The sequence below is a fragment of the Triturus cristatus genome, chromosome 8, assembly GCF_964204655.1.
Source record: "Triturus cristatus chromosome 8, aTriCri1.1, whole genome shotgun sequence".
NCBI lineage: Eukaryota > Metazoa > Chordata > Amphibia > Caudata > Salamandridae > Triturus > Triturus cristatus.
The window spans coordinates 1,372,344,388-1,372,359,289 of NC_140591.1; positions in this window are offsets into that span (position 1 = coordinate 1,372,344,388).

The window sequence follows — 14,902 nt, forward strand, 5'->3', positions numbered from 1 at the left end:
GACACCCAACTCATCCTCACACTCGCCAACGACTTCACCACCACCACAACCAACTTCCAGAAAAGCATGACAAACGTCACCTACTGGATTAAGAAGCTGAACACAGACAAGATGGAAGTGCTGATCTTTGGCAATGGCAGAAACACATGGAATGACTCCTGGTGGCCATCAGTCCTAGCACCCGCACCCACTCCCTCTGACCACGCCAGAAGCCTCGGAAACATCATTGACAACAAGCTCACCATGTAATCACAGATCAGCACAGTCTCCTCTGCCTGCTTCCTCACTCTGCGCATGCTATGTAAGATCTTCAAGTGGCTACCCCTACACACAAGACGCACCATGACACAGGCCCTCATCCCAAGCCAACTGGACTATGGCAGGCCCTCGACATAGATTTCGAGGCACACTTCCTACAAAGACTTCAGACCATACAGAACACTGCAGCCAGATCATCCTTGCCCTTTCCTGATGTACCCACATCACATCCCACGTCCAGAAGGGATGCCAATTCAAGCTGCTGACCCACGCACACAAGGCTCTACTCAACCAAGGACCCGTTCACATTAACCACTGCCTGAACTACCACGAACTGTCAAGAAGACTACGCTCTTCCTCCCTTTCACTTGCCCATACTCCCCGCATCTACCCATCTCCCACATCGCAGCAAAGACCTGGAACAGCCTCCCCATGCACCTCCAGACCATTACCTCACTTCCAGAATCCCGAATGGCCCTCAAGACCAGGCTGTTTGAATAAGTCTCCTGGGACCTCCAAAAGCCTGGATCCACTATCTGGTGATTCGCCGCACTTTATAAATCCTGATTGATAAATCCTGATTCATTGTGGACTAGCTCACATAGGAGTGACCTACTAATATTTAAATCTCTGGGTTCTACCTGTCAAAATAAACTATTAGTAGGTCACTCCTATGTGAGCTAGTCAACAGTGAATCAGGATTTATCAATCAGGATTTATAAAGTGTGCGTGTTTGGCACTATTACAGTCAAGGTAGAGAGGAAGGCCTGAAGCCATGTTTGTACAGACAGTAGAGCGGATAGTACTATAGGTGTTGCAATCAATTTTGTAAATTGTACACCATATACTAGAGACTTAAAGGCAACTCAGACATACCAATTAGAAATATGGGAATTCAACCAAGGGAAGCACAGGCACCCTACTACTGGTTAGCAATGGTTAGGTGCACAGCGTTCTAAATCCAGCAAGAATATAAGTTCCAAAAAAAGGCCAAAAAAACTGGGGTGAGCACACAGAAAGCACACATTTTTTACAGTGGGGACACAATGTTATGCTAAAAGCAAACTTATAGAAAGGCACATTATGACCAGGAGCGGCCCGTGCAGGTAAGAGCAGTGAGGCAATGGGTCGGGGTGGGAGGGGATTGCGACAGACGACAATGAGGGAAATTTTATTATTTATATAATTTTCCCTTGTGGTCGTCTGTCGAAATCCCCACCACCTTACCCCACCACCCTCCCACTCTTAGCTGCATGGACCGCTCCTGAATATGACCTAAGTTAAAAGCAACACTTGGAAATGCAGGTTTACACAAAATTACTCACACAAAAAAAAAGTGCAAACATGCAATTTTACAACATTGCCACCAGCTAAAAGCAATGCATGTCAAAAATTCCCAGCAGTTACAACAGCCAGAAGTAAGAACATGTCACATGTAACAATATCCAGCAGATGCAAGAGATGGAAGTAGGAACATGGCAGTCATAGTGGAAAGCAAATACTTGGCAACACTACTAACACCACCTCCAAATGCAGGAAATTTTGAAAGCATTTAAGCAAACGCTCCAGGGTCTAAAAATCTAAAGATCAAACCAATGTATTTAACAAGCAAACCGTGGAGTGGTAGAATACCATAGTATTGTGTGCGCCAAGGTTTTATTAATTGTCTACATACAATAACGGTATCCTTTGCTGCTTCTTGTTTTCCTAGTTCTCAATACCCCAACAAATAAAGTTGATGGTACCCATCCTGCAAGAACATTGATGCATCCCCTAGTTTTTGTTTTTTTCTGTTCCAGGAACATTCAGCCTAATAGCAGAAACATCAACCACACTGGTCTTGTCTTCTCTACACTGCTTCTGAGTAACTGTGGTCAATAGCAAGCAGGATCGTGGAACTGTTGCAACACCACAAAAGTTAGCAACATATTATTCAAGGTTTCACCTCTAGCTATATTACAAAACATATCAGCATCTTAGCTTCTTAAAACAAAGACATTTACACTCAAAAAATGTTTTAAAAACTCTATGGACAGTAAATTCAACAAACAAAGAACTTCAACCACTTAGCTCCAGTCCTACTGGCACAGTATCCTTCTAGTGTCTCTTCTCTTTCATGCAAACTGCCTTTTTTCCTTTCCATGTACATTATAAATTGCCCTAAATTGAGTATAACTTTGGGGCCAATTACGTTCTCATCCAGAAAGCATTTCTACTGAATCGGTCCCAAAATGCTTTACACACGACTCTGATTGAGTGAGTCTGAGCTAGCGATTTGGATGTATCCGGATACTTCCGAATAGGATTTAGTCGAACTCCCATTGACTTCAATGGGAGCCTGTGTTCCAAAGGAGAGCATATGCTCAAATTGAAGAAAGGGGTCGCTAGGCAAAACCTTGCACCCTGTAGCAGACACCCCTTACTACCTGCCACACTGTTCATGGTTGGAAAGGGGGGTCCCTAAGGGACACCCACAGGCCGACTCGGAGGGGCCCAGGTGAAGGGGGCCTGCTACTGGCCTCCAAAGACAGATTCCGGCACCCGATTTGTTCTGTAGAATCCGATTTAGCATGGCTGTCTGAATCTGTCATGGTACTCGCTCGCTCGCTCGAAAGCCGAGTCTATAGAGCTGTACGATTCGGCCCCGAAAGACTCATCCTATCCGAATGCCTTTTAGGAACTGATTTGGACAGCCCTATCGGTTTACGGGCATTGTAATCGGTCGTTGGGAACTGTGTACGATACGGTCAGCAACAAGGGTTCCGAATTTGATTCGCCAAACCCGAATCCGTTTCGGAGCCCTTCCAAATGGGATCGTAATAGACCCCTAAGTGTGGAAAAAAATAAAAAATTTGCCTGAGACCAACTTCCAGAAACTGTCTTGTGGAGTGACACAGCTGCACCAACAATTAGCATATACCATTAAGCTAGGTACTTCTTTCCATGCGGTTTATATAAATACTTTGGTCGATATCCTGCATCTTCCTTTTCCACTTGTATCACAGCGCAGAAATTGTATTACAATGACCTATACGCAAGCTGCAAAGAACTGTTGAAATATAGAACTGACCTCACTGATATTTAACAATAAAGTACATAGAATTTGTTTTTGCTTTTCTGAAAAGCTAACATTAGACAAGCAGACAAAACAAAAATCAAACCGAAGCAAGTCCATCAACTCAGGAAATGTCTAATTAGATTTGATAATAGTTTGTAATGCAGACACCCACCGAGTATATAAACCACCCGCCCCCTTGGTTTATTCGTGCTCACAACGACCTGCGTGCCCAGTAAGTTACCAGCACATCTTATTGTTATTATTATTGGCTGCCAAGTTCATACTATGTCTGTGGATGTCTTGAGTCCGACAAAAACGGTGGCCAACAGAGTGGGTATGTTACTGAATGGAACCCTGGACAATTATATTGTCAGAACACCATCGGGAGGCGCGTTAGATGGTCTGCTTGCAGAGCGCCGGGCTGATCGCCGACGCTCTATTGAAAACATTAAGAAAAGGGCACTATCTGAGCCTAATTTTGCAGCCATTTCTAATAATGAGCTAGTTTTAGATCTTGCAAATGATACTTTATCTACAGATGGTGTACCTTACCTGTTGAGAGATAGTGAAGTGCCTAGCACAAGTCATACTGGAACAGACATTCCCATATCTACAAACAATATTAATATTAATTGTATTTCCAGCACCCTTGGAGTTCCGACTGCTGTGCCACCCATCCCTCCAAAGTCAGTTCATTTGAGGCTCAAGAAATCTATACAAACTGCAAAGTACGGTCCACCTCCCATTAAGAGGAGACGTAAAAGGATGGAGCCTATTAAACAGAAGCTCAGTTCGACTGAATTTGGGAAAAAAGCTACCCCCTCTTGTATCAATGCTGCAACTGTTGCAGTTCTCAAGGATGTGATTGGAACAGTTGATGCTCCTGTGTCACCGTTAACTTCTGTACTTACAGCGGGGGAACTTAGTACTAAACCTAGCCCGGAGGACAATGGGTTTAATTCAATACACACCAGTAACCTTTTGGATAGTATGGAACTAATCATGCAAACCTATACTTTAGTTATTGTGGAAAGACTGGAAAAAATGGAGAATAGATTAGGGAAAATAGAAGTAGATTTGGGCAGGAAGAGAAGTTTTACAAGTGAAGATGCCAACACAGAGCTCAAATTGGTCTCAGACCCTACCCCAGTGGATAACACCGCCATTAATTCCCAACCATCGTCTATTGGAATTGTCTCAGTATCAAATACAATTCCTAGCAATCCCCTAACGGATGCCCCGTCCTCTGGCAGACACCTTCTGAATGGGATAGTTCTTACCCCTAAACCTGCCCATATCAATCTTACTACTAACCAGATAAATACTTTTGCGAGCACTACAACAGTCAAAACTAACTGCCATCCATCAATTTCTGATAATAAATCTTTCAGAAATCAGGGCAGTAGTCCGATTGGACTAGTGAGAAATGAGGAGGGAGGCCTCAGGCAGATACGGGGGGAACAGATTAGGAGACCGCTACCGGATCTTCCACCAGAGGCTGTACCATATGTAGTGATCCTTACAGGGGTACCAGAGCTCCCAGAAAACAAGAGAGAGAGCTTCTCCCAATTAAAGAATAAAATAACTCATTGGCTGACACTACATAGGCCAATTGCTAGTAACATAGATGGCAAAATATTATACGTACGCCGTCTACAGTGGTTAGGTGGAAGACCTAAAGACATTGGGGGAGACGTGGTTGTGGTCAATTTTAGAGATTGTAATGCTGTACGTTATATCCTGAATTGGCCCCAGATAAACCTTAATAGCAGCATTTTTCCACGCCCTCTGACCTATTTTTACCCAAGATCAGTAGTATTTCCCCTCCAACCAGCCCATGCCTACTCTCTTTCTACTACTAACTTCTCCTCTATGCTGAATAATAGGAACTCGGCTTTTGTTCATCATGTAGCTCCAGCAGTAATGCCTGGGTGGAATATAGTACCAACTAGGCCGGGCGCTGCTGTACATGTAGGCATGGATTGTCCAGTGCCATTTACTCCACTTGAGTTGTCAAATAGATTTGACGTCTTCAGTAGTCTGGATGCTTGCGATTGAAGTCTACAGTTAGAAGGGGAGGAGATGAAGGGTACACACTCCCTAACTTCAGGTGGTTTGGATGAGGCTCTGGAAGAGAATGCACCCATTGTCCCAAGTATATCTGATGGAGTTCCTGAACCGATCAGTGTCACTGTTAATGTGCCAATTAATTTTGATAACTGTATGCAAACAGACAACCAAGGAAGTCACTTAAGTGGTACATCAACTCATGGCTTAATAACAAATGAGGCTTTCCCTGGAGTTACGGGATATCTAACATCTATTGACCGGGCAGGGAAGGCTAATGAATCAGGCTATCAGGTGGAGGTCGGAGGATCAGAGACAGAGGGAGTGCAGGTTAGTAGTAGCATTGGAGTCACAATAAATGTTCACAATCTCCTAAATAGAAACATGGAGACCCAGTTCCTGGTTTCATGGAATGTGGCAGGTCTTAAAAATAAGATGGCATCCAGGGATTGGGCCTCCTTTATTGATCACTATATGATTGTCAACATGCAAGAAATATGGGCATTAGAACCCCAATATAAATCAGGGTATCTTCACTTTGCAATAGCTGCAACTAAAACAAACAAAGGAAGACCTAAGGGGGGTCTAACTACGTGGGTAAAACAGGTTGATGGATTCACAACCACCCAACTAGCAATTAATTCAAGGGATATTCTGGGGGTCAGGTTAAAATCTCCCTCATTCGGTGAACTCATCATTTTTAATGTGTATGCCAGGGGTAAGCCAGGAGGGAAATCATCAGAAGTTGTGGAGGCACTGGGCCACTATTTGAGTATCTGGAGGGGAGGTGCCAATATATTAATCTGCGGTGATTTCAACTGCTCCTATGAGCCTCTGGACCATATGGATCTAGAGCTCACGGAGGCAGAGGATATCTGCTGGCAAATCCCCCCCCTTAGTATACCCCCCATCAAACGGTGGACTCAGGCAGCCCTTCAGCTTAAGACCTTTAGCTTAGAACATGGGTTGAGAGCGGTGAATGGTAGGACACGAGGGGACGAGCAGGGCAATCCAACCTTTAATAATGGACTGAGTTCAAGTAGAATTGACTACATCTTGGTCAACCTTGAATTGTGGTCATCAATACGGGATATGACTGTAATTCATCGTATTGAAAGTGATCATAACCCTCTTAGTCTTGAGCTACAGCTTTATATAGGGCCGGGGTTAATTTCAGATGAAATAACAAACGATATCGTCATAGCAAACGACACACGGCGGGTCAGATGGGCCGAGTGTCTGGGTAAACCCGAAAGTATTAGCGAAATGAATGTTTTGGTAAAAGAAGCAATCACTGAAATACAGGGGGAGTTAGATCATGAGGACTACTGTAGTAGGGAGGTTCATATCCACTCGACCCTTTTTTTTAAACTAAGCAAATATTTTAGTATTCCGAGGAAGAGGAACCCTGGTAAGGGGAAAAGAAAACAGGAGTCATGGTATGATAAAAACTGCAGGACCGCATATAAATCCTTAGCAGACGCAGTGCGTTCTACTGACAGGGAGGCTATTCGGGCGGCAAGGAACCATTATAAATGGACACAAAATACAGCAAAAAAAGCATGGGACATCAAATATTGGGAGGAGTTATTGGCAGCCAGTAAGTTCAGAGATTCGAAGGACTTCTGGCATCTTGTGAGATGGGGCATGGGGAATCAAAAGCCAATCCCGGTTAATTATGTCCCGCCAGAACACTGGGTTAAGCACTTTAAGTCCCAGTTTGCTAAAATAAACAATGCCCCAATATTTGCCCCAGCCTCCCCTAGCCGTCCCTTACTAGTAAATACGCTAGTGTTCACTAAGAAGGATGTTGAATGTGCCCTTAACTTAATACCTAAGGGCAGGGCCCCGGGCCTAGACAAAATTCCTGCAGATTTGTTTCTGCACAACAAATCAGTCTGGGTCCCTTACATCGAACTATTGGCAAACACCATTGCCAAAGGTACCACGGTACCTGACATTTGGCGGGGAGCAGAAATCATACCAATATATAAGAAAGGTGACCGAGCGGACCCAGGAAACTACAGGCCAATTAGTTTAATAGCCTGTATACAGAAGGTTGTGGCTAGGATGGTACTGCTCAGAGTCCAGAATTGGATTGAGGACTCGGGAGTCATGTATACCTTACAGGCTGGCTTTCGACCCCTTACCAGTACGGTAGACCAAGTTTTTAGATTTTCCAATATATACTGGAAATGGGTGGTTCTGGGGGGTGGTACACTCTGTGCAGCCTTTGTTGATTTAAAGGCTGCATTTGATTTAGTTCCAAGAGACAGGCTGTGGAGAGCGCTCCACGAGCAGGGTATCCCACCAGAACAGCTCGCGGTTTTGATAAAACTACACGAAAATAACTATGCGCAGGTCAGATGGGGAAACCAGAGCAAGGTGACCGCCAGTTTTCCAACGGAAAGGGGTGTGCGGCAAGGGTGTGTGCTGGCACCCACATTATTTACTCTATATATAAATAAAGTTACGGATTATTTTAAGGATTCCATTACCGATCCACCCAAACAGAACGGCATCCCCGTCCCCCTGCTAATGTTTGCCGACGATACCCTCCTACTGTCTAAGACTCAGGAAGGGCTTCAGAAGGCAATAGATTGCTTTGAAAAATGTTGTTATGACTACGGGCTCTCTGTTAATGTGTCCAAAACCAAATTTATGACTATGCATAGGTACAGGAACATTAGGGGTAGAGTCCATATGAGCGGGGAACCATTAGAGCAGACTGATTGTTTTAGCTATCTGGGCATCATACTGGGCTCCAGGCTACAGTGGAAGCCGCATGTGGCCCACTTAATTTCTAAACACGCACAACTAACAGGTGCCCTTTTAAGAGAATTTAAGAAGTCATCCACTAAACCTGTAGCTCCAGTAATAAAAATCTATGACTCTAAAGTTAGATCCTCTATGCTTTACGGAGCGGAACTGTGGGGGTCATCAAATACAGCGGGTTTACAAAAATCACATAATACATTTCTCCGCTGTATAACAGGGCTTCCACCTTCCACACCACTTGTACCCCTGCGCATGGATTTGGGCTGTCAGAGTCTAGAAAATATATGCAGATTTAGACCAGTAGCCTACTGGAGAAGATTGTGGGTGACCCCAGAATTGCAACATTATGCGCTAGCACTTCTGGAAACACGTGATATGGATACTGGGGGTAAAATTGTATGGCTTAGAAAGGTTAAAACTCTTCTTATGTCTTTAGGTCTGGGTGATCTTTGGGAGAATCCTCAGGAGGCATTGTTTCCAAATAAACAACAGCTAAAATAGGTCTACTGGTCATTCATATCCCAGGAAGAGTTTCAGTCACACATTGCCCCATCATACACTAAGGCCTTCCTGGAGTTGAAACATACTCCTAGGTATGAGTTGTACCCGGATCTAATTACGTTGCCCTATGATAGGAAATTATTCCATCAGTTCCGAGTAGGTACTCTCCCACTGAACACGGTTACCTGTAAATGGGCATCAAGCAAGAATAATCAAATGTGCCCTTTTTGTACAATATACCCGGAATCCATAGCTCACGTTTTGTTTATCTGCCCAGAATATAAAGTTCCCCGTCATAAATGGATTAGAGCTCTCTGTATTCAAAAGGGGATTATGACGGGGATTACTGCATTGAGAATACTTCAAACTGACTGTTCTGAAACAATGGTGATAGCGAAAGCTAAATTTTTGAAATGTATGTGGATAATAAGAGTTGGGAAATTGAAAGGTCTCCAGTTGCCAAAAGCCAACCAAGTATAATAGTGGCATTCTTATTTTTATTATATAAATCTTAGTATGTTTTTATAGAAGACAGATATTTATTTTTTTAATTGGGCGAGAATGAATATTAACTACGTAGTGTACTCAAATCCTGCGGTTCTCTGTATTAGTGATATGCTCTCTGTGTATAACTTAAATATGCAGTTTTCAATGCTGTGTTTGATGATGTATCGTGTTTTTCTCTTTCTATCTATTTTATGATGAAATGTGTTTTAATTTGTCTTTTATGACATTTATGTCGAAATAAAGACTGAATAAAGATAAAGATAGGACACCCACAGGCCGACTCGGAGGGGCCCAGGTGAAGGGGGTCTGCTACTGGCCCCCAAAGACAGATTCCGGCACCCGATTTGTTCTGTAGAATCCGATTTAGCATGGCTGTCTGAATCTGTCATGGTACTCGCTCGCTCGCTCGAAAGCCGAGTCTATAGAGCTGTACGATTTGGCCCCGAAAGACTCATCCTATCCGAATGCCTTTTAGGAACTGATTTGGACAGCCCTATCGGTTTACGGGCATTGTAATCGGTCGTTGGGAACTGTGTACGATACGGTCAGCAACAAGGGTTCCGAATTTGATTCGCCAAACCCGAATCCGTTTCGGAGCCCTTCCAAATGGGATCGTAATAGACCCCTAAGTGTGGAAAAAAATAAAAAATTTGCCTGAGACCAACTTCCATAAACTGTCTTGTGGAGTGACACAGCTGCACCAACAATTAGCATATACCATTAAGCTAGGTACTTCTTTCCATGCGGTTTATATAAATACTTTGGTCGATATCCTGCATCTTCCTTTGCCACTTGTATCACAGCGCAGAAATTGTATTACAATGACCTATACGCAAGCTGCAAAGAACTGTTGAAATATAGAACTGACCTCACTGATATTTAACAATAAAGTACATAGAATTTGTTTTTGCTTTTCCTAAAAGCTAACATTAGACAAACAGACAAAACAAAAATCAAACCGAAGCAAGTCCATCAACTCAGGAAATGTCTAATTAGATTTGATAATAGTTTGTAATGCAGACACCCACCGAGTATATAAACCACCCGCCCCCTTGGTTTATTCGTGCTCGCAACGACCTGCGTGCCCAGTAAGTTACCAGCACATCTTATTGTTATTATTATTGGCTGCCAAGTTCATACTATGTCTGTGGATGTCTTGAGTCCGACAAAAACGGTGGCCAACAGAGTGGGTATGTTACTGAATGGAACCCTGGACAATTATATTGTCAGAACACCATCGGGAGGCGCGTTAGATGGTCTGCTTGCAGAGCGCCGGGCTGATCGCCGACGCTCTATTGAAAACATTAAGAAAAGGGCACTATCTGAGCCTAATTTTGCAGCCATTTCTAATAATGAGCTAGTTTTAGATCTTGCAAATGATACTTTATCTACAGATGGTGTACCTTACCTGTTGAGAGATAGTGAAGTGCCTAGCAGGGTATGCTCAGACGTGAGTTCCTTGCTCACTTTGCCACTGGATTCAAGCAAGCCTGGCTGAAGACGGCTGAAATGCCAGAAACCGGTCCTAGGAAGCTTGTTTCCGGTCCAGGGAAGACATGGCTTGTCAGTTCGGGCTGGACTGTTCCCATGAGGCACAGGGTCAGACTGATTTGCATATGGCTATGTCTGAACTGGGGTGGCAGAGTGGGCTAAAGAATGGTGATGGATCAAACCCAGATCTGTTGACTGGTTGTGAGTGTTTGATTGGTTCTGATGCTCTGTCCATCACCACCCCCTTTTTGTACCGCTTTGTTCTCCATAAGTTGGCAGGGTATGCTCAGACGTGAGTCCCTTGCTCACTTTGCCACTGGATTCAAGCAAGCCTGGCTGAAGACGGCTGAAATGCCAGAAACCGGTCCTAGGAAGCTTGTTTCCGGTCCAGGGAAGACATGGCTTGACAGTTCGGGCTGGACTGTTCCCATGAGGCACAGGGTCAGACTGATTTGCATATGGCTATGTCTGAACTGGGGTGGCAGAGTGGGGTAAAGAATGGTGATGGATCAAACCCAGATCTGTTGACTGGTTGTGAGTGTTTGATTGGTTCTGATGCTCTGTCCATCACCACCCCCTTTTTGTACCATATAACAATAAAGTACATAGAATTTGTTTTTGCTTTTCTGAAAAGCTAACATTAGACAAGCAGACAAAACAAAAATCAAACCGAAGCAAGTCCATCAACTCAGGAAATGTCTAATTAGATTTGATAATATTTTGTAATGCAGACACCCACCGAGTATATAAACCAAGGAATGGACCAGAAACGGCCAGAAAGTGTGTTTTGATTAACATCTGTGTTCAATAAGTATCTCAATAGACTGTCTCAAATGACACCTCACTCAGAGAAAAAGAATTCATGTTAACATATGTGGAACCATAATATTATGATATGCTTTAAATTATATGAGGTCATAAAGCAGGTGATGTTTTCAACGGGAACAATGATGTCACAAACAACTCTGAGTACTCGACAAGAGGGAATATCAATTAACAGGGAAAATTGTGCACTCTTTTCGATGCTCCATAAGAACTAGATTATAAGAACAAAACAGAGCGAACGGAATTTAGAGCTAGATACATCCTCCCAGACGATGCATGTAATAATAGATGACCAACAAAACCAGAAGGGCCAATAGTCCTTATTATACCAAAGTCAACCTGCAAGGAAAGGAATCAAAATGATTGATTACTGTCATGGAGCAGAGAGGATTACATTAAATGCTGATGCATGGAATTTATGAGAGCCAAGCCATTCCCCTACATTCGAAATGGATTTGAAATAGCAACAATGGGCTCTTCAACCATTTGTTACAAAGCGTTGCAGTAGATTTACAGACTGTTGTAGAACACATTCTTTCGTAGGGCTACCAGAGTTTTACGGGTGCAGTTTCTAAGTACATAAATGAAGGGAATTCTTTAAAACATATCTAAGTCCTCAGTAGCCTTGCAATATAGGGGTTCTGCCAGGGTTGCCGATATCCGAATGTACAAGCCGTGTCTAGCAACCGTTTGCAGAATCAGTTTCAGTTTTTCCCCTGTTAATCAATGACAATCTGCGCATCACACCTTTTTCTGTTTAAGTTGTCAAACAATTTCAGCACACAGCAATTCTCCTTGAAAGTGTTTGGAAGGCTTAGATTCCCATGTGCACTCGCATATTTAAAATTGTAACCAGGTTGGCATTGCACATCCGTAAACAGAAAAGACTTATCCTGCTTTTGATACCAATAGTGTGTCTTGTGAACCCAGGGTGGGAAACAGCTTTCACAATGGTGTCAATGCTAACAAACAAGCAGGATTGTGGATGTTCACTCCATGTAAAGATGCAAAACCTTCAATCCGGATTCTGTGAATGTGGGTTGCAATTTTATATCTCTAATAATGGATGGTTTAAACATTCTATTTATACTTACATTACAAAAAAAATGCATATCAGGGTCAAAGTGAGCTCATGAGAGAGGCACCTCACTAAAGTGCTCAATACCCCCTCTTTAAAGTGCTCAATACCACACCTATAAGTGCATGGTTCAAAAAGACAATACAATGTATATAATATTGCATATTATCAAGGTTGTTCACTACATTATGAATGCACTGGCTGTCATGTGTATCTCTCCAACCCAGTTGAGCAATTGATCAGTCCTATTGCTGCTACATTTCATAACAATCCAAAACAACATGCTGCACGGTTTCCATCTCCAATGAGCACAAATGGCAAAGTCAGATAAAGCATCTCAATGTTCAACAATGGGTTATTCACAGCTTGGAAAAAGCCCATAAAGTATGTACATTATAAGTCTATTTCAAGTCATCAAAGAGTTCCATGACCATATAGAGGGAAGAAGCTGAAGGTGAAGTCCCTTACTAAGGTATGGAACTCTGAGGTGACTTGCAATTTTCTATCACTGTATGACAGAGAGCATTTTATTCCTTATAATAAATGGTCATACCAGAAACTGCTTAAATCTTATGTCCTTCTCTTTCACGTTCTTTGCAGACACAAAGAACAAAAGCAGAATCTACAGTGCGAAATTAAACACACCAAACATCAGTTAGTAATTGTTCCTGACAAATATTAGGATTAGTTTCATATAAGTGGAATTAAACAATCTGTGGCTCTGGTTGTATTGAAACATGCAGAAATTGTAAATTTCCTGTAATAACCTAATGTTTGATACAATTTACATTTTGGCACAATTATCTCCTTTCTGCTGATCAGTTTTTATTTCAGGAAAAAAAGACCAAAAGTCGGAACTGGCAGTTTCTGTTTTCCTTGTTTAAACCACACTTTTAATTATGCACCATTACATGCCTTTCACCTGGCTTTAGACACTGGCAGCAAGCATTGTGAAGTCAGAACTCAACTGTCATTACTTATTATAGTTGATGGTCTACTTCATTTCATTATTACAGATGACTACCTGTGTCACAACTCACCTATAATATGGCAATTAGACATAGACTTAATACAGAGATTGCAGGCCCCCATGTATTATAGAGCTAGAAGTCTTTATAGTTAAATTCACCAGCAACCCTATCAATCAATCAATAAATCAATCAATCATTCCATTTGTAAAGCGCACTACTTACCCGTTAGCGTCTCAAGGCGCTGGGGGAAGGGGAATGCTTCTACTGCTCGAAGAGCCAGGTCTGGAGGAGTCTTCTGAAGGTCAGCAGGTCTTGGGTCTGCCGTAGGTGGATGGGGAGGGTGTTCCAGGTCTTTGCGGCGAGGTGGGAGAACAATCTGCTGCCGGAGGTTGCTCTTCGGATGCGGGGGACTGGGGTGAGGGCGAGGTCGGTGGAGTATAGCTGGTGGGTGGGGGTGTAGAAGCTGAGTCGTTCGTTGAGGTATGCTGGTCCGGTGTTGTGGAGTGCCTTGTGTGCGTGGGTGAGGAGCTTGAAGGATATCCTCTTGCTGACGGGGAGCCAGCGCAGGTCTCTCAGGTAGGGTGTGATGCGGCTGCGGCGAGGGATGTCGAAGATCAGGCGTGGTGAGGTGTTCTGGATGCGTTGAAGCCTTTTCAGGAGTTTGACCGAGGCTCCTGCGTAGAGTGCGTTTCCGTAGTCCAGCCTGCTGCTGACGAGGGCCTGGATGACCGTTCTTCTAGTTTTGGTGGGGATCCACTTGTAGATCTTGCGGAGCATGCAGAGGGTGTTGAAGCAGGAGGAAGAGACGGCGTTGACCAGAGGGTGGAGTCGAGGATGATCTCTAGGTTGAGTGCGTGGTCGGTGGGTGTTGGAGCTGTTCCCAGTGCGGATGGCCACCAGGAGTCATCCCAGGCTGAAGGGGTGGATCCGAGGATGAGGACCTCCGTCTTGTCCGAGTTCAGCTTCAGTCGGCTGTTCCTCATCCATTCGGCGACGGCCTTCCTTCCTTCGTGGAGGTTGGTTTTGGCGGTGTGAGGGTCCTTGGTGAGGGAGAGGATCAGTTGGGTGTCATCAGCGTAGGAGATGATGTTGATATCGTGGAGTCGGGAGACGTGGGCGAGCGGTGCCATGTAGATGTTGAACAGCGTTGGGCTGAGGGATGAGCCCTGGGGTACGCCGCAGATGATCTCGGTGGCTTCGAGCAGAAGGGGGGGAGGCGGACCCTAGATGATCAAGTTTTGTACTCAAGGACAGCAGATCATTTCTTAGAGCACAACATTTGGTTTTGAGCAAGAAAATCTCTCTAGATGCTCCAGCCCATGCTTTTATTTTATTTTAGATACCATAATAAATGCTGCTACATTTCCA